Below are 19,772 nucleotides of genomic sequence, written 5' to 3'. Positions count from 1 at the left end.
TTTCTGTTTTTGGAAACAAAGTTTCTCTGTATAGTCCTAGCATTCCTGAAAGTAAGTATGTAGACCAGATAGTTGTCAAACTTGGAGATCCCCCTGACTCTGGCTCCAGAGTGCTGGGATTAGTTTGGGCCAACATGTCTGGCTGTTTTTTTACTGTTATTTTTTTTTTAAGATTTATTATTTATTCTTATGTATATAGTGCTCTTCCTTCATGTACATCTGCAGGCCAGAAGAGGGCATCAGATGGTTGTGAGCCACCATGTGGTTACTGGGAATTGAACTCAGGACCTCTGGAAGAGCAGTCAGTGCTCTTAACCTCTGAGCCATCTCTCTAGCTCCCTGTTATTTTTTTTTTTTTTTTAAATAAAGTTAGCGGAAGTTCTTGGAATGTAGGTTTTTGTACAAGGTAGCATATGCTATTGTGCTTATCTTCATCCACATCTTGAACTTTGAAATTTGGCAGAGAGTGTATTCTGTTTTTTAGAACGGCATGTATTCATGATATTAATATGACCTGTGCCTTCTGAGTCATTGCATTGCAGGCGTGTGACGTTCTTCCTACAAGGATTTGTTCGAATCTTTTGAATGAATATGAGTGTTTTTCCTGTATGCATGAACATGTATATCATGTGTGCCTCCTCCTCACTGCTGTCAGAACTCCTGAACTTGGAATAATGAATAGTTGTGAGCCCCGTGTAAATAATGACAATTGACCTCAATTATTTTTTCCTTCACTTTTCTTTTTCTTATTTTATTTCTTATTTTTATTTTTGGTTTTTCAACACAGTATTTCTTTGTGTAGCCTTGGCTGTCATGGACTCACTTTGCAGACTGGGCTGGCCTCGAACTCATAGTGATCTGCCTGCCTCTGTCTCCCAAGTGCTGAGATTAAAGGCGTATACCACCAATGCCCAGCTTACCTCAATTATCTTCAATACCAGCAAGAGCTTTTAACTGGTGAGCCATCTCTCCTGTCCTATTTTGTTTATTTATATTGCTATTATTTCCTTCTGTTCATTTATAAATGTTTAAACATGCATTCCCTTTTAGTAAAATCTTACTATTGTTATAGTATAAACTGGGGTACCTCAGGGTTATGGAAGATGAATATCAAACAGGAGTGAATGTATAATTCTTTGTAGGAACTTCAGTAAAGATCTCTGAGTTCTTTCTGTCTTTTTTGTTTGTTTGTTTGATTGATTTTTTTTTTTTTTTGAAGGGAGTCAGGATCTTAATATGTACGTCATGGCATAGAACAGGCTGGCACCTGCCTCTGCCTCCTGAGTGCAGGGATTAAAGGCATGAGCAAGGATACCCAGCTTGCCCATCATTTTTGTAGTTAGTAATTGTTCCTACAATTTCTCTGATGTGTGATCTGTGTGGTTCTTTCTCTATGTCTGTTAATTGACATTTCTCTTGCGAGGCTATTTCCTGTTCAAAGGACACAGAAACGACAAATGCCAAGAGATATGGAGGATTGGCAAAAGCAAGCCTGTGAGCCTCTGGAGGCAGCCCACTCATTTTTCACAGCTCTATCCCTTGGTTTAGGAAAAGCCTAAGTTATTTTGCCTCAAAACTGCTTCCTGTTGCTACACTGTCTTTCCATGCTTCTCTCTTGTGTCTGGCATAATGCATTATGCAGATCTCCTGCATAATCGTATGAAGGTGATTATATAGTTCCTGATAGTGATTTCTGAATAGATTCAAGTAACGTCTAGCCCTCCTACAAATTATCAAAAAACTGCTAGGAGTTCTGCGAACCACATGAATTACACCAGTAAGAAAAGCAAGATTAAACCACATTAATGATCAAGGGAATGCATTCATTCTAGGTTTAGTCCAGGCTGAGTCCTAGGTGTTTACCACAATAAGAAAGACCGTATGAATATAAAAACAAAGAACAAATGGTTTTCTGTACAAGACAGGACAGACCCCTGTTTCTTGATAACAACCTTGGCACCAAAAACTCTTGTTTTAAATACATAATGTACATATGAAATAAGAAAAAGATAAAGCTTCTGCTTGGGACTCAGTGAGCTTATAGATAAAACTACTATTTAAACTTTAATGAGCAAAAAATGTTCAGTTAGATATAGTTCTAGTGAAATAAATTAAAGTCCTACTGTCATTCTCTTCTGTAATGATTGTATAGGGAAGATAAAAACCTATAGGACAAGAATAAAAGAGAGAGGGGCTTGCTAGAGCCTGTCCTACCCATTTACTATGTGTCTGTGTATATATGTTCACATGTGAATAGATATGTGTATGCATGTTTAAATATCTACATGTTGTTGTTGGTGGTGTGTGTGTGTGTGTGTGTGTGTGTGTGTGTGTGTGTGTGTGTAAAATTGGGAACTCCCTTGTGTGTATGAATGTGTACCTGTCTGCATGTCTCATTGCTTACGTGTGCTGATATAGTGGAAGGTTCCCTGAGGATGGCCTGGATTTGCTGCATTCTTCGCAAAAGAGACTGCTAAAACCAACGCCATCACCACAGGAAAGCTTGTGGGAATCTGCTGTTCAAAGCCCATGTTTATTTTACTTGTATGAGTGTATGTTTAAAGTCTTTTTTTTTTTTCCTCTTTTTTCCCCCCTCTCCTTCAAGCCACTGTTGAATGCCTAAGTAAGTCACTAAGTTTAAAAGCAAACTATGGTTTTTCTTTTACAGCCTCCTGCTGTTTACATCAGGAAACTGTCACAGCCACCTGCCCTTAGGTAATAGACTCCTTAGCTAAGGAGCGGCTTTGGCAGCAGAAGAGCCAGAAAAACCAAATAGCTCAATTGATAAAGCATCAGATAGTTCTTTGGAATTTGCCAACACTGTGTCCTGTGCAAATACTAATGTGTGTGTCAAGGCTGGCCCCTGATGGAGATGAACCTCGTTATTCAGTTTCCTTCTAAAATGACTTGGTGGTTACAGTAGAACTTTTGTGTCTGAAAATGAGTGGAGGAAGCACCAGAGTTACACGACTATGTTGTCAATGGTGCAGACATGTACAGTGATGTCAGTATCCTGCTTTCTGTGTACACATGTACAGCATACTTTAGGATGCAGTGACCTATGATGATGAGCATGTGAACTTCACTCGGAAGAGTGGGCTTTGCTGGATCCTTCCCAGAAGAGTCTCTACAAGGATGTGATGCTGGAGCCCTACAGGAACCAAGCTGCTGTAGGTAGGACTGAATTATGTTTTGCTTTTTAAAGTCAGGGGACAAATGTTTCTCTGTTACTGATGTTCTTCTGCAATTTCAAATGAGAATGAGGAAGAATGAGGTGAATAAATCAGGCATGGTTCTTAGAGACTCTGAATGTAATAACTTAAATTTTCTTAATTTCCAATAATATATAATATATTTCTTATACTATATTTTAAGCTACAATCTGGGAGACCATAATATTGAGGACCGTTGTCAAGTTCTAGAAGACATGGAGGGTCATTTTCATGTGCAAGCTGATACATGTCTTGCAGAAGAAATTTTAATGTGCCCTGCAAGTTTTAAAGAAAAGCAACAGTGTTAAAAAATGAAAAAACTGACCCCCCCCCTCTTTGCCCTGCCTCTGTGGGTCAGGCGGACCCAGGGGAGGGTGGTAGGTTGCAGCGACCGCCCCCCTCCCCCCGCCCCCCGTGAACCAGCAGTGGGAGGGGTTTGAACCCCGGAAATGGTGGGGAGCCCTGGATTTTCCCTGGACGTCTAGACAGTTGGACCTGAGAAGGGGCCAGTTAAAGGTTGGGGCCTTTGGGGAGAGGTGGGGGTGGGGAGCTGAGACTTGTACCGGGACTAAATGGGGCCTGGGCAGAAGCTGAGCACCCTGTGCCCAAGGAGCCCCCCGTTGGCCTTGAGTGGCTGAGTGACTGAGCCCCCCCCCCCCCCCCCAGAGCAGGACCTTCCCTTGGAAGGGCCTTGCAGCAGCCGGTGGGAGGGCCTGGCCCGGCGCTCCCGACCTCCACTCGCTGTTGTCCCGCCCTCCCCTGGAGGGAGGGGCCGAGCGCCCTCAGGAAGCATAGACCTAGGCTTTCCGAGAGTTTCCCGCCCTGCGTTGCCACTGGCCGCCTACCCGCCAGGAGATGGCTCCCGGGACACGTGAGAATCTTCGGTGATGTTGACACTCCCAATGTCTTCGAGCAGCCAGGGCCCTGGGGCTGGAGCGCACCAACGCGGAACCTGCTGCTGCCGCCGCTGCCAGGCCTGTGTGCGAACTGAGTGTGGGGACTGCCATTTCTGAGGAGACATGAAGAAACTGGGGGAGTTGGCGGGGCGGGCGCATGAAGTGGTCTTGCCTGCTTCGGCAGTGCGCTGTGCCCGTGCTTCCACACACAGCTGTATGCGTGTGCTGAGTGCGGGGACTGCCATTTCTGAGGAGACCTGAAGAAGCTGGGGACGTCGGTGGGGCGGGCGCATGAAGCAGTCTTCCCTGCTTCAGCAGTGCGCTGCGCAGCTGTGTTCCTTCTGTGTGGGGAAGCTGGGAAGGAGGAAGGTGCATGGAGAGGAAGAGAAGTTTGGTTTGAGCCTCATGGAGTATACAGTCTGCAACGGGATCATCCACCCTGGCTGCCTGAAGATGGGAAAGGCTGAGAGTACTATCAATTCAGAGATCCCCAACTGCTGGGAGTGCCCCCAAGGTACCCAGGAAGGATGGACAAGGATGCAGGTGAGGGTCCAGGGCACCACAGGGTTGACAGTGGTGAGGGGTGGATGGAAGCTGACAGAGGAGCCACCACCTCCACCTCTGCCCAGAAGAAAGGGAACCTTACCTGCTGGCCCTCCCCCTGAACATGTGTCTGGGCCCCCAAACAGAAGGAGTGGGAGGCAGGGAATGAGACCCCCAACCCCAAGGAAAAAGGTGAAAGGAGGCCAAGAGAGGCACTTGAAGAAGGTGGGTGGAGATGCCTGCCTCCTCTGAGGAGCAGACCCAGGCAGCCCTGGCCTTCTCCCCTAACCCCCACCCCCCACCCCCCAGGCTTCGGAATCCCAGCCAGGCATTCTCATTCTGCCACCCTAGGCTCCCTCCCGAGAACTGGGAGAAACTCAAGCCACCTATGGCTTCTGCTGAGGGCCCGGCAGCACCATTCCTATCACCACAGAGGGAGAAACTCGAGCGTTTCAAGCATATGTGCCAGCTGCTGGAGCGGGTGCCTGATACCTCTTCTTCCTCCTAGGACTCAGACACAGACTCAGACTCCTAGGGCACATAGCTTAGTAAGGACAAAGCTCCTGGGGAGGCCTGGAATGTCCTTCAGCCAGCCTGGGGCAGCTCTGGCGAGAAGAAAACCATGGGGTAGCGGTGGGCTAAATGCCCTGGCAGTGGGGGAAGCACTGCTCAGTTGACCCCTGGGCCCTGCCCCACCACCATAGCCTCCACAGTTATGTGCCTCCCCACCCCAAGCCCTGAGCCTGACACTCTGCCTTTGCTGCTGCCTCGGGCTGCATGGCTCCATGTCTTTCAGCACCTTGGACCCTGAGAGCGATGTGTCTGCATGCGAGTCTGCCAGACTTTGAGCTGCTGGTGCTACAAGCGTCTGTGGCCTCGGATGGACCTAAGCCGGAGGAAGCCGCTGACCCCACCCATGCTTAATGGGGTGGTTTGCCACCAGCCATGTGCTCTGGACCTCAGATGGACAGGTGTTTCCACAAAAAGCAGCTCATGCGTTTTCTGAACCGACTGTAAGGCTTGCAGGAGTTGGTGCTTTCTGGGTGGTCCTGGCACTCCACCTCTGCCCTGGGCTCCACCCCACTGCCTGCACCGTGCTTCTTGGACCTCCATTGGATTAAAGATGTAAAAGACTACCAGTTCCTGGACCTCTTGCCCTCATTTCACCGCCTAACGTGAGGCCAGGTTATTTTCTTCATGACTTGACACTCCTCAGTTTAATATCTTGGGATTTCTGCCCCGGGACTTGAGCCAGCCTTCCCTTTTCCCACCTGCACTGATATCTTTGGGGATCTTTGCTTCCCATCTCTGCCTTCCACCTGCTACGTTGTCCATCCCCTTGGGGGCGTGGGTCAAGAGGTACAGGGGAGGTGCTGAGCCAAAGGGATGGTGGGGTGGTGAAGGTGCAAGTCTTTAGTAGAGAAGAGTGAGGGGGCAGGATACTGGGAGCCATGGGGCTGTGGGAGGTGATGGATGGGTGCGGGGAGGGCAGAGAGCAGACCAACAGGGTTCAGGGAACAAAGACCAGTTGGGTGGGATGGGGGTCCAAAAAGGGGAAACCAGAGGAGCAGTTGGGGATCCAGTAGTTAGATAGGGGGCTCTATAAACCAGGAAATGCCAGGGCTGGGGCCCGGGAGAGGAGCAGATGTGGGGCTCGTTCCCTCTCTGTGGGGTTGCTCCTCTCCCTTCCCCCTGTCCAGATTTCAGTTCTTTCCCTGACCCTGACTCCTTGAACGTCACTGAAAATGGCAGCTATTACAAGGAGTGGGGGCTGCGAGTCAACCTGCTGTTCAGCTTGTGGCCCAGGGGAGTGGTGAGGGATAGCCCAGACCCCTGCTTGGCTCTCTACACCGTACTTGAACATTCATCTGTACTTAACCAGGGGACTGTGATGTGAGGGGACCAGCTTGACCTAAAATGGGCTAATGGGCACTCCGTTTGGACTGTCCCACCCCCAGCTCTCTTGCATTGCTGTCCCAAACAGCTCTACCACTCTGACCTGATGGTGGATTTCAGCTTAAAGATGGGCAAGATGGGACTCCTCCAGCTTGGCTCATCCCATTCTTTCATTGTCATGGAAACGTGTGTCCCATTTGCCCAGGGAACTGCCACTCCTGGTTGCCATGGAAATAGCAGCCAATGGACCCTTCCAGAAATCAGCGCTAAGACTGGAAACAGTCCCTCTTAGTTGCTGTGGGAACTCAGTTAACAGACTCTTGGCACCTCCCCTCTCCCCACCCCTTTCCTTCTTCCAGTGTGAGTGTGGGGTTTCAAGAGCCTGAGGGAGGAGTTGGGTCCAGGTCCCACTCAATTTAGACCAGGGGGATCCGGATTGTACCACATGGGGGTGGGGGAGGGGAATCTATCCACATACCTCAGTTTACAGGAAGGTGCGTGGGTTGGAGGTGGGTGCTGGGCAGACCAAAGGCAGATGGGAGGGGTGGGCCTGGGGTTGGAGAAAGGCTTGACCTTGGGAGAACTTGAGGGAGGGAAGAAAGCACCCCGGCAAGGGGCAAGTGTGGGACCCAGCTGGTCTGGACCCTTAAACCCCCAAATCTGTACAATACGGTTTGCTATAGAACTCAGAATCTTCAAAAAACAAAAAACAAAAACAAACAAAAAACAAAAAACAAATGAACAAAAACATATGAAATAAACCAAAACCCCACTGCTTTAAGTTCAGTGATGATTATTATATTCTCATAAAACCACGCACCGCAATGTCAGGAATCCGGTTTGTGGTGTTTTTTTTTTTCTCTTCAATTTATTTATTTATTATGTATACAGTGTTCTGCCTGCATGCACATCTGCACACCAGGAGAGGGCACCAGATCGCATTATAGATTGCTGTGAGCCACCATGTGTTTGCTGGGAATTGAACTCAGGACCTCTGGAAGAGCGGACAGTGCACTTAACCTCTGAGCCATCTCTCCAGCCCTGATTTGTGTTCTTAAGACATTCATCTAAGAACTGAAACAAGGAAACAATGACCTCTTCCAGAGGTCCTGAGTTCAATTCCCAGCAAACACATGGTGGCTCACAGCAATCTATAATGCGATCTGGTGCCCTCTTCTGGTGTGCAGATGTGCATGCAGGCAGAACACTGTATACATAATAAATAAATAAATTGAAGAGAAAAAAAAAAAACACCACAAACCGGATTCCTGACATTGCGGTGCGTGGTTTTATGAGAATATAATAATCATCACTGAACTTAAAGCAGTGGGGTTTTGGTTTATTTCATATGTTTTTGTTCATTTGTTTTTTGTTTTTTGTTTGTTTTTGTTTTTTGTTTTTTGAAGATTCTGAGTTCTATAGCAAACCGTATTGTACAGATTTGGGGGTTTAAGGGTCCAGACCAGCTGGGTCCCACACTTGCCCCTTGCCGGGGTGCTTTCTTCCCTCCCTCAAGTTCTCCCAAGGTCAAGCCTTTCTCCAACCCCAGGCCCACCCCTCCCATCTGCCTTTGGTCTGCCCAGCACCCACCTCCAACCCACGCACCTTCCTGTAAACTGAGGTATGTGGATAGATTCCCCTCCCCCACCCCCATGTGGTACAATCCGGATCCCCCTGGTCTAAATTGAGTGGGACCTGGACCCAACTCCTCCCTCAGGCTCTTGAAACCCCACACTCACACTGGAAGAAGGAAAGGGGTGGGGAGAGGGGAGGTGCCAAGAGTCTGTTAACTGAGTTCCCACAGCAACTAAGAGGGACTGTTTCCAGTCTTAGCGCTGATTTCTGGAAGGGTCCATTGGCTGCTATTTCCATGGCAACCAGGAGTGGCAGTTCCCTGGGCAAATGGGACACACGTTTCCATGACAATGAAAGAATGGGATGAGCCAAGCTGGAGGAGTCCCATCTTGCCCATCTTTAAGCTGAAATCCACCATCAGGTCAGAGTGGTAGAGCTGTTTGGGACAGCAATGCAAGAGAGCTGGGGGTGGGACAGTCCAAACGGAGTGCCCATTAGCCCATTTTAGGTCAAGCTGGTCCCCTCACATCACAGTCCCCTGGTTAAGTACAGATGAATGTTCAAGTACGGTGTAGAGAGCCAAGCAGGGGTCTGGGCTATCCCTCACCACTCCCCTGGGCCACAAGCTGAACAGCAGGTTGACTCGCAGCCCCCACTCCTTGTAATAGCTGCCATTTTCAGTGACGTTCAAGGAGTCAGGGTCAGGGAAAGAACTGAAATCTGGACAGGGGGAAGGGAGAGGAGCAACCCCACAGAGAGGGAACGAGCCCCACATCTGCTCCTCTCCCGGGCCCCAGCCCTGGCATTTCCTGGTTTATAGAGCCCCCTATCTAACTACTGGATCCCCAACTGCTCCTCTGGTTTCCCCTTTTTGGACCCCCATCCCACCCAACTGGTCTTTGTTCCCTGAACCCTGTTGGTCTGCTCTCTGCCCTCCCCGCACCCATCCATCACCTCCCACAGCCCCATGGCTCCCAGTATCCTGCCCCCTCACTCTTCTCTACTAAAGACTTGCACCTTCACCACCCCACCATCCCTTTGGCTCAGCACCTCCCCTGTACCTCTTGACCCACGCCCCCAAGGGGATGGACAACGTAGCAGGTGGAAGGCAGAGATGGGAAGCAAAGATCCCCAAAGATATCAGTGCAGGTGGGAAAAGGGAAGGCTGGCTCAAGTCCCGGGGCAGAAATCCCAAGATATTAAACTGAGGAGTGTCAAGTCATGAAGAAAATAACCTGGCCTCACGTTAGGCGGTGAAATGAGGGCAAGAGGTCCAGGAACTGGTAGTCTTTTACATCTTTAATCCAATGGAGGTCCAAGAAGCACGGTGCAGGCAGTGGGGTGGAGCCCAGGGCAGAGGTGGAGTGCCAGGACCACCCAGAAAGCACCAACTCCTGCAAGCCTTACAGTCGGTTCAGAAAACGCATGAGCTGCTTTTTGTGGAAACACCTGTCCATCTGAGGTCCAGAGCACATGGCTGGTGGCAAACCACCCCATTAAGCATGGGTGGGGTCAGCGGCTTCCTCCGGCTTAGGTCCATCCGAGGCCACAGACGCTTGTAGCACCAGCAGCTCAAAGTCTGGCAGACTCGCATGCAGACACATCGCTCTCAGGGTCCAAGGTGCTGAAAGACATGGAGCCATGCAGCCCGAGGCAGCAGCAAAGGCAGAGTGTCAGGCTCAGGGCTTGGGGTGGGGAGGCACATAACTGTGGAGGCTATGGTGGTGGGGCAGGGCCCAGGGGTCAACTGAGCAGTGCTTCCCCCACTGCCAGGGCATTTAGCCCACCGCTACCCCATGGTTTTCTTCTCGCCAGAGCTGCCCCAGGCTGGCTGAAGGACATTCCAGGCCTCCCCAGGAGCTTTGTCCTTACTAAGCTATGTGCCCTAGGAGTCTGAGTCTGTGTCTGAGTCCTAGGAGGAAGAAGAGGTATCAGGCACCCGCTCCAGCAGCTGGCACATATGCTTGAAACGCTCGAGTTTCTCCCTCTGTGGTGATAGGAATGGTGCTGCCGGGCCCTCAGCAGAAGCCATAGGTGGCTTGAGTTTCTCCCAGTTCTCGGGAGGGAGCCTAGGGTGGCAGAATGAGAATGCCTGGCTGGGATTCCGAAGCCTGGGGGGTGGGGGGTGGGGGTTAGGGGAGAAGGCCAGGGCTGCCTGGGTCTGCTCCTCAGAGGAGGCAGGCATCTCCACCCACCTTCTTCAAGTGCCTCTCTTGGCCTCCTTTCACCTTTTTCCTTGGGGTTGGGGGTCTCATTCCCTGCCTCCCACTCCTTCTGTTTGGGGGCCCAGACACATGTTCAGGGGGAGGGCCAGCAGGTAAGGTTCCCTTTCTTCTGGGCAGAGGTGGAGGTGGTGGCTCCTCTGTCAGCTTCCATCCACCCCTCACCACTGTCAACCCTGTGGTGCCCTGGACCCTCACCTGCATCCTTGTCCATCCTTCCTGGGTACCTTGGGGGCACTCCCAGCAGTTGGGGATCTCTGAATTGATAGTACTCTCAGCCTTTCCCATCTTCAGGCAGCCAGGGTGGATGATCCCGTTGCAGACTGTATACTCCATGAGGCTCAAACCAAACTTCTCTTCCTCTCCATGCACCTTCCTCCTTCCCAGCTTCCCCACACAGAAGGAACACAGCTGCGCAGCGCACTGCTGAAGCAGGGAAGACTGCTTCATGCGCCCGCCCCACCGACGTCCCCAGCTTCTTCAGGTCTCCTCAGAAATGGCAGTCCCCGCACTCAGCACACGCATACAGCTGTGTGTGGAAGCACGGGCACAGCGCACTGCCGAAGCAGGCAAGACCACTTCATGCGCCCGCCCCGCCAACTCCCCCAGTTTCTTCATGTCTCCTCAGAAATGGCAGTCCCCACACTCAGTTCGCACACAGGCCTGGCAGCGGCGGCAGCAGCAGGTTCCGCGTTGGTGCGCTCCAGCCCCAGGGCCCTGGCTGCTCGAAGACATTGGGAGTGTCAACATCACCGAAGATTCTCACGTGTCCCGGGAGCCATCTCCTGGCGGGTAGGCGGCCAGTGGCAACGCAGGGCGGGAAACTCTCGGAAAGCCTAGGTCTATGCTTCCTGAGGGCGCTCGGCCCCTCCCTCCAGGGGAGGGCGGGACAACAGCGAGTGGAGGTCGGGAGCGCCGGGCCAGGCCCTCCCACCGGCTGCTGCAAGGCCCTTCCAAGGGAAGGTCCTGCTCTGGGGGGGGGGGGGGGGGCTCAGTCACTCAGCCACTCAAGGCCAACGGGGGGCTCCTTGGGCACAGGGTGCTCAGCTTCTGCCCAGGCCCCATTTAGTCCCGGTACAAGTCTCAGCTCCCCACCCCCACCTCTCCCCAAAGGCCCCAACCTTTAACTGGCCCCTTCTCAGGTCCAACTGTCTAGACGTCCAGGGAAAATCCAGGGCTCCCCACCATTTCCGGGGTTCAAACCCCTCCCACTGCTGGTTCACGGGGGGCGGGGGGAGGGGGGCGGTCGCTGCAACCTACCACCCTCCCCTGGGTCCGCCTGACCCACAGAGGCAGGGCAAAGAGGGGGGGGGTCAGTTTTTTCATTTTTTAACACTGTTGCTTTTCTTTAAAACTTGCAGGGCACATTAAAATTTCTTCTGCAAGACATGTATCAGCTTGCACATGAAAATGACCCTCCATGTCTTCTAGAACTTGACAACGGTCCTCAATATTATGGTCTCCCAGATTGTAGCTTAAAATATAGTATAAGAAATATATTATATATTATTGGAAATTAAGAAAATTTAAGTTATTACATTCAGAGTCTCTAAGAACCATGCCTGATTTATTCACCTCATTCTTCCTCATTCTCATTTGAAATTGCAGAAGAACATCAGTAACAGAGAAACATTTGTCCCCTGACTTTAAAAAGCAAAACATAATTCAGTCCTACCTACAGCAGCTTGGTTCCTGTAGGGCTCCAGCATCACATCCTTGTAGAGACTCTTCTGGGAAGGATCCAGCAAAGCCCACTCTTCCGAGTGAAGTTCACATGCTCATCATCATAGGTCACTGCATCCTAAAGTATGCTGTACATGTGTACACAGAAAGCAGGATACTGACATCACTGTACATGTCTGCACCATTGACAACATAGTCGTGTAACTCTGGTGCTTCCTCCACTCATTTTCAGACACAAAAGTTCTACTGTAACCACCAAGTCATTTTAGAAGGAAACTGAATAACGAGGTTCATCTCCATCAAGGGCCAGCCTTGACACACACATTAGTATTTGCACAGGACACAGTGTTGGCAAATTCCAAAGAACTATCTGATGCTTTATCAATTGAGCTATTTGGTTTTTCTGGCTCTTCTGCTGCCAAAGCCGCTCCTTAGCTAAGGAGTCTATTACCTAAGGGCAGGTGGCTGTGACAGTTTCCTGATGTAAACAGCAGGAGGCTGTAAAAGAAAAACCATAGTTTGCTTTTAAACTTAGTGACTTACTTAGGCATTCAACAGTGGCTTGAAGGAGAGGGGGGAAAAAAGAGGAAAAAAAAAAAGACTTTAAACATACACTCATACAAGTAAAATAAACATGGGCTTTGAACAGCAGATTCCCACAAGCTTTCCTGTGGTGATGGCGTTGGTTTTAGCAGTCTCTTTTGCGAAGAATGCAGCAAATCCAGGCCATCCTCAGGGAACCTTCCACTATATCAGCACACGTAAGCAATGAGACATGCAGACAGGTACACATTCATACACACAAGGGAGTTCCCAATTTTACACACACACACACACACACACACACACACACACACACACACACCACCAACAACAACAACATGTAGATATTTAAACATGCATACACATATCTATTCACATGTGAACATATATACACAGACACATAGTAAATGGGTAGGACAGGCTCTAGCAAGCCCCTCTCTCTTTTATTCTTGTCCTATAGGTTTTTATCTTCCCTATACAATCATTACAGAAGAGAATGACAGTAGGACTTTAATTTATTTCACTAGAACTATATCTAACTGAACATTTTTTGCTCATTAAAGTTTAAATAGTAGTTTTATCTATAAGCTCACTGAGTCCCAAGCAGAAGCTTTATCTTTTTCTTATTTCATATGTACATTATGTATTTAAAACAAGAGTTTTTGGTGCCAAGGTTGTTATCAAGAAACAGGGGTCTGTCCTGTCTTGTACAGAAAACCATTTGTTCTTTGTTTTTATATTCATACGGTCTTTCTTATTGTGGTAAACACCTAGGACTCAGCCTGGACTAAACCTAGAATGAATGCATTCCCTTGATCATTAATGTGGTTTAATCTTGCTTTTCTTACTGGTGTAATTCATGTGGTTCGCAGAACTCCTAGCAGTTTTTTGATAATTTGTAGGAGGGCTAGACGTTACTTGAATCTATTCAGAAATCACTATCAGGAACTATATAATCACCTTCATACGATTATGCAGGAGATCTGCATAATGCATTATGCCAGACACAAGAGAGAAGCATGGAAAGACAGTGTAGCAACAGGAAGCAGTTTTGAGGCAAAATAACTTAGGCTTTTCCTAAACCAAGGGATAGAGCTGTGAAAAATGAGTGGGCTGCCTCCAGAGGCTCACAGGCTTGCTTTTGCCAATCCTCCATATCTCTTGGCATTTGTCGTTTCTGTGTCCTTTGAACAGGAAATAGCCTCGCAAGAGAAATGTCAATTAACAGACATAGAGAAAGAACCACACAGATCACACATCAGAGAAATTGTAGGAACAATTACTAACTACAAAAATGATGGGCAAGCTGGGTATCCTTGCTCATGCCTTTAATCCCTGCACTCAGGAGGCAGAGGCAGGTGCCAGCCTGTTCTATGCCATGACGTACATATTAAGATCCTGACTCCCTTCAAAAAAAAAAAAAAAATCAATCAAACAAACAAACAAAAAAGACAGAAAGAACTCAGAGATCTTTACTGAAGTTCCTACAAAGAATTATACATTCACTCCTGTTTGATATTCATCTTCCATAACCCTGAGGTACCCCAGTTTATACTATAACAATAGTAAGATTTTACTAAAAGGGAATGCATGTTTAAACATTTATAAATGAACAGAAGGAAATAATAGCAATATAAATAAACAAAATAGGACAGGAGAGATGGCTCACCAGTTAAAAGCTCTTGCTGGTATTGAAGATAATTGAGGTAAGCTGGGCATTGGTGGTATACGCCTTTAATCTCAGCACTTGGGAGACAGAGGCAGGCAGATCACTATGAGTTCGAGGCCAGCCCAGTCTGCAAAGTGAGTCCATGACAGCCAAGGCTACACAAAGAAATACTGTGTTGAAAAACCAAAAATAAAAATAAGAAATAAAATAAGAAAAAGAAAAGTGAAGGAAAAAATAATTGAGGTCAATTGTCATTATTTACACGGGGCTCACAACTATTCATTATTCCAAGTTCAGGAGTTCTGACAGCAGTGAGGAGGAGGCACACATGATATACATGTTCATGCATACAGGAAAAACACTCATATTCATTCAAAAGATTCGAACAAATCCTTGTAGGAAGAACGTCACACGCCTGCAATGCAATGACTCAGAAGGCACAGGTCATATTAATATCATGAATACATGCCGTTCTAAAAAACAGAATACACTCTCTGCCAAATTTCAAAGTTCAAGATGTGGATGAAGATAAGCACAATAGCATATGCTACCTTGTACAAAAACCTACATTCCAAGAACTTCCGCTAACTTTATTTAAAAAAAAAAAAAAATAACAGGGAGCTAGAGAGATGGCTCAGAGGTTAAGAGCACTGACTGCTCTTCCAGAGGTCCTGAGTTCAATTCCCAGTAACCACATGGTGGCTCACAACCATCTGATGCCCTCTTCTGGCCTGCAGATGTACATGAAGGAAGAGCACTATATACATAAGAATAAATAATAAATCTTAAAAAAAAAATAACAGTAAAAAAACAGCCAGACATGTTGGCCCAAACTAATCCCAGCACTCTGGAGCCAGAGTCAGGGGGATCTCCAAGTTTGACAACTATCTGGTCTACATACTTACTTTCAGGAATGCTAGGACTATACAGAGAAACTTTGTTTCCAAAAACAGAAACAAAAACAACAAATTTAAAAATATAAAAACATCAGACTAGCAAATTAGCTTAGCATTGGGTAGCAATTGGTTCTACTGTATCTTATGTGATTTAGGGATAGAGTGTATACTGGTGCAGGCATGACAGCATGAGAAGGAAGCTAACTGATCAGTTTCAACCACAACACAGTAGACACAAAGAACAGGAAATGGATTGAGTCTTTAGACAATCAAATTTCATCCCCAATAAGGAATCTTGTTGAATGGATATTAATATTTATAATTTTAAGATAATCAGTGCTTATTCCTTAACCAAAACACCACACAGAGAGACTAGAATCTGTTTAATTAGCAGAGAGCATAATACTAAGCCTCCAAGCTAGTTTATCTTCCTCTCATTTTTCTTGTCTCTATGGTCCAATTCTCTTCTCCTAGTGTTTCCTGGTTCTGTCCAAAGGCATCCTTCCTTCCCTTCCTGATCTTTCTCCTCCTCTCACTGGACCAGGATGTCCCACCCTAGTCTCTGTATTGCTCAGCACTGGCTAGATGACTTTTATTAGCAAAAAAGAGAACAAATGGTGACATGTCAATACAAACTTGTCACCAGAAATACTTGAAATAAACATCGCAATGCAAACTAGATAGTGGGGTAGAGAAATCAGCATTTGAATGAACAAGAGTAAACTGTACACAATACCCTAACAGAATCTAGAAAGGCTCCTCCTACAAAAGCATGCATAAGCTACCCAAAGAAAGCCACAAAAGCCAGACAAGTGCCCAAAGGCAACCTCTAATCTAGGAGCTTTTTGACTCAAACAACTGCATTCTCACCCTGGCCACTATAAGCTTATGGTCACCCTGTGATGCAAATGCATTTAGTCTAATTGTAATGGTCCTAATAATATGCAACAGCATGTTCACTGTTCAAATGCCAAAAGCAACAGACTGTACATTGTTCAAATGTCAAAAGCTACAGCCTCTACACTGCTTAAATGTCCAAAGCAACAGCCTCTACACTGTTCAAATGTTCAAAGCAATAGCTTCTACACTGTTCTAATGTCCAAAGTCGCTTCTGACAATTATGGACAATCTCTTAATTGACACATCTTATAAAATCATTAAACAAGTTCTATCTTTCCAACATACAATGGCACAGAATAGTCCTTCTCATTCCAGTAAATAGGAATGTGTACACAGTGAGGGGAGATTAGACCAAGGCAAGAAACTCTGCAGGGCAAACACCAAATCCTGCAGCGCTGTCTCACACACATGGACCTTCACATCAAAGGGCTCAGATGACCTATTCCTGTACCTTTTCATACATCCCTCAGTTTGGCTACTTCCACTCCCTATCTGCATCTCTCCATGCAGATTTCGCAAAGGCTTGGGTGTCTCAACATCTTGTTTGTGGTCTCAAAATGCAACTTAGGCTTCATCCTCACAGCTTCAATGCAATGAACTCTCACAGTTTCCTCACTGGGACTATGAAGCTGCCAAACATAAATAGCTGGGACATTGCTGAACTGAAACCACAGAGGAAGAATCTTTGAATTTTGTGTCTTTCTTGTTTCTAGAACCAGCACAATAAGGTGATCCTGTCAAGATTGGCTTCTATGCAGGGATGGACCCTACCACGCTTGGACCACAGTAGCAGCAGGTTTTATATGAAGTTTCTTCCTGGGACTAGGAATCACTTTGCATACTCTTTCCATTAATTTAAGGCTTGGGCAGGAGGAAGTATTGCCCTTAAAGCACCTTGTTAGGCTTCCAATCCAGATCAAGGGCCCTCTTTCTTTTCTCCTTGAAAAGTCCTGCTTTTGTTTCAGCATTTGCTGAAAGTTTGAAAAACCAAAAACCAATGTGTTAACCATATCAATCACTTAAGTAACAAAAACCCAAACTGATGATTACAACTGGAAAACACAGAGTTGCCAAGAAATGAGAGGCAAACCTTCAGGATCAAGAAGAGACAACTAACACTGTTTCTCCACAGAAAGTTCACAAAGTAACAAACGCTAAAGGAACTCATAACACACTCAAAATCAAGTAAACAGATACCAAAGAGAAGAATACAAAGAACCAGGGAGCAGCAGCGGCAGCACCTGAGACCGGGCGGGGCATGGTCACGCCCACCGCACTGTGGGAGCCTAGTGGCCGCCAAGCTCCCGAGAGGCTGACAGGGGCATCAGAGGCTCTGAAGCCTGGGGCCTCTGGCCCTTTGCCACTGCTACTGGGGTGGAGAGGCGGCGCTGAGCAATCTTTGGTGCAGTCTTGAGCCCGAGGGTTGCCTCCCTTCCCATTCACACGCCGCGGCTCCATGTTCTATGATAAAGATGGGGATCTGGCTCGTGAGTTCTATGAGGAGACAATTGTCACCAAGAATGGACAGATACATAAGAATCTGATTCCTCAGGACATCGTGAGGCTGGATTCCCCCCCACACCCCGCGCACCGACCGAATCTATGTGGATTTCCCCCATGATGCTCTATGAAGTGTGAGCCTGTGGCATGGCAGACACAAGCACCCACTGCCCCAGCAAGAAACTCCCAGGATCAAGGTGTAGCTTCTGTTCAGGAGTCAGGCTAATGCCACAACCCTGAATAAACTAAACTCCGTTGGACCAAAAAGCAAGCAAACAAACAACCAAAACCAATAAAGATTCAATGAAACAGAGTAGATTCATTGCAAATAACCAAAATAGAATATGCAAATTTTAATAATTGGAAACAAAAAGGACATACAAGCAGACAATGAGGAAATCCTGAGAATAGTTAAGAACACACTTTAAAAACCTGTACCCCAACAAATTGGAAAATCTAAAAGAAATGGATAATTTAATTGATAGGCAAAGTTAAATCAAGATCAGGTAAACAACTTAAGTAGACCTATATCCCCTAGTGAAAAAGAAAAATTCATTAAAGGACTCCCAATCAAATCAAATCAAAACAAAACAAAACAAAACACCAGGACTGGATGGTTTTAATGCAGAAATCAACCAGACACTCAGAGAAGACAACACCAATACTGCTCACCTATTCTACAAAACAGAAACAGAAAGATTATTACCCAATTCATTTTAAGAAGTCACAGTCACCTTGATACCCAAAGCACATAAATACTCAACAAAGAAAGAGTACTGCTGACCAATTTCCATCATGGACATAGATCCAAAATTAATAAAATATTTGCAAACTCAATCAAAGAACAAATCAAAAAGATCACAAACATTGTTCAACTAGGCTTCGTCCCAGAGATGCTGGGATGGTTCAACATACAAAAATCAGTAAATGTAACCCACCATATAAATAAACTGACAGAAAAAAAAGAAAAACACAGAGGATAATCTCATTTGCCACCTACCAAGCCTTTGACAAAATCCAACACCAATTAATGATAATAGTCTTGGAGAGATTAGGGATACAAGGGACATACTTGTTGTGGTTAATTTATCAGTATAGCCTAATAATATTATTATTAGGCCTATAAATTATCATTATGGTGGTATTTTCTAACCCGCTAGCAATCAGTCAAGACACAGACACCTGTTATATTTTAAAATTGCCTTACTTAACCTTGGGAAGGCCAGATATTAAATCCCTAAACTACTTATTATGCCATCTGCTTCTAATAATTTCTATCAAGCTACCTCCCACCCATAATCCCAAATACTTGCTAATTTTCAGCATCTGGACCAAATCTCCATCCATGTTGGCCATATGCTTCTCCTTCACCCAACCCATGGTGCAGCCTTCTTCCACCTCTCCCCTCCTCCTCCCAATATTATCTCGGTCTCCCAAAGCCCGGGAACCTTAGCCACGCCCATCCCATTTACTCTGCCCAGGGGTGATGGCCTTTTATTGGTCAAACAGGTTAGGCTCTTAGGCAAGATACAAGCTGACAAGCAGTATTAGCATCAAAATACACCCAACCCACCTGCAACACATACCTAAACATAATAAAGGGAATCTGCAGCAAGCCTATAGCCAACATCAAATCAAATGGAAAGAAAGTAAAAACAACTCCTTTAAAATCAGGAACAAGGCAAGGCTGTTCTCCCTACATCTATTCAATATTTTATTTGAAGTTCTAGCTAGAGCAATAAGACAACTGAAAGAGATCAAGAGAGTAACAGACCCTATGGAGGAGCTTCAGTTCTGGAAAGATGTCAAGTCCCCAGGCAGACACAGGAAACTGAACCTGGAAACTGCAAGAACAACCACTGCCCTTAACTGCTGAGTCACATCTCCTGCCCTGTAAAATGGTCCCTTAAGTAGCTACTGTGGACTCTTAAGTCAATGAACAGTGAGTCAGAAATGATGGAGCTCCAAGGACGCTTTCTTAGAGCCTAGAGGAGTGACAGCTCAGCAAAGACAATCACACAGAAGTAACAAAGAGAAGTCAAGAAGTTTGGCAGCAAGAAGCTCAGGTTATGAAAGATATTTGCCCAGAGTTATGTGCCTGAGGGCTTTACAAGCATAAAAACAATCTGAAATAGTATGTAGAAAGAAAATAGCAAGGCTATGCAGAGATTAATGAACTAGATAGAGACTCAAAGACAGTACAATGATTCAACATAACAGAACTGTTTTGGTGCCGG

The 19,772-nt window shown here is 46.7% G+C and overlaps 1 long non-coding RNA gene and 1 pseudogene across 3 annotated transcripts; one reads left to right on the top strand and one right to left on the bottom strand.

Annotated features, from left to right (window-relative positions):
- The first annotated feature begins 398 nt into the window (after nucleotides 1-398).
- LOC311591752 lies at nucleotides 399-5,787 on the top strand. 2 transcript variants are annotated; one of them, XR_014777184.1, is made up of 4 exons: nucleotides 399-957; nucleotides 3,039-3,174; nucleotides 4,427-4,651; nucleotides 5,448-5,787. It is a non-coding gene; the product is annotated as an uncharacterized lncRNA (long non-coding RNA). The 2 variants fall into 2 exon arrangements; XR_014777185.1 differs by lacking the exons at nucleotides 4,427-4,651; nucleotides 5,448-5,787 and adding an exon at nucleotides 3,376-3,534.
- A 3,191-nt stretch (nucleotides 5,788-8,978) lies between these two features.
- Nucleotides 8,979-17,493, bottom strand: LOC311591750 (F-box/LRR-repeat protein 19-like; annotated as a pseudogene). The gene is made up of 2 exons: nucleotides 17,277-17,493; nucleotides 8,979-10,830 (listed from the first exon to the last, which is right to left on the bottom strand). The product of its transcript is annotated as an F-box/LRR-repeat protein 19-like (transcript).
- Nucleotides 17,494-19,772: the final 2,279 nt, after the last annotated feature.

This window comes from Acomys minous (genome assembly GCF_964271855.1).
Source record: "Acomys minous genome assembly, contig: scaffold_26, whole genome shotgun sequence".
In the NCBI taxonomy this organism is placed as follows: Eukaryota; Metazoa; Chordata; class Mammalia; order Rodentia; family Muridae; genus Acomys; species Acomys minous.
Note: the sequence above shows the minus strand (reverse complement) of the source record. Positions and strands in the feature narration are given on the sequence as shown.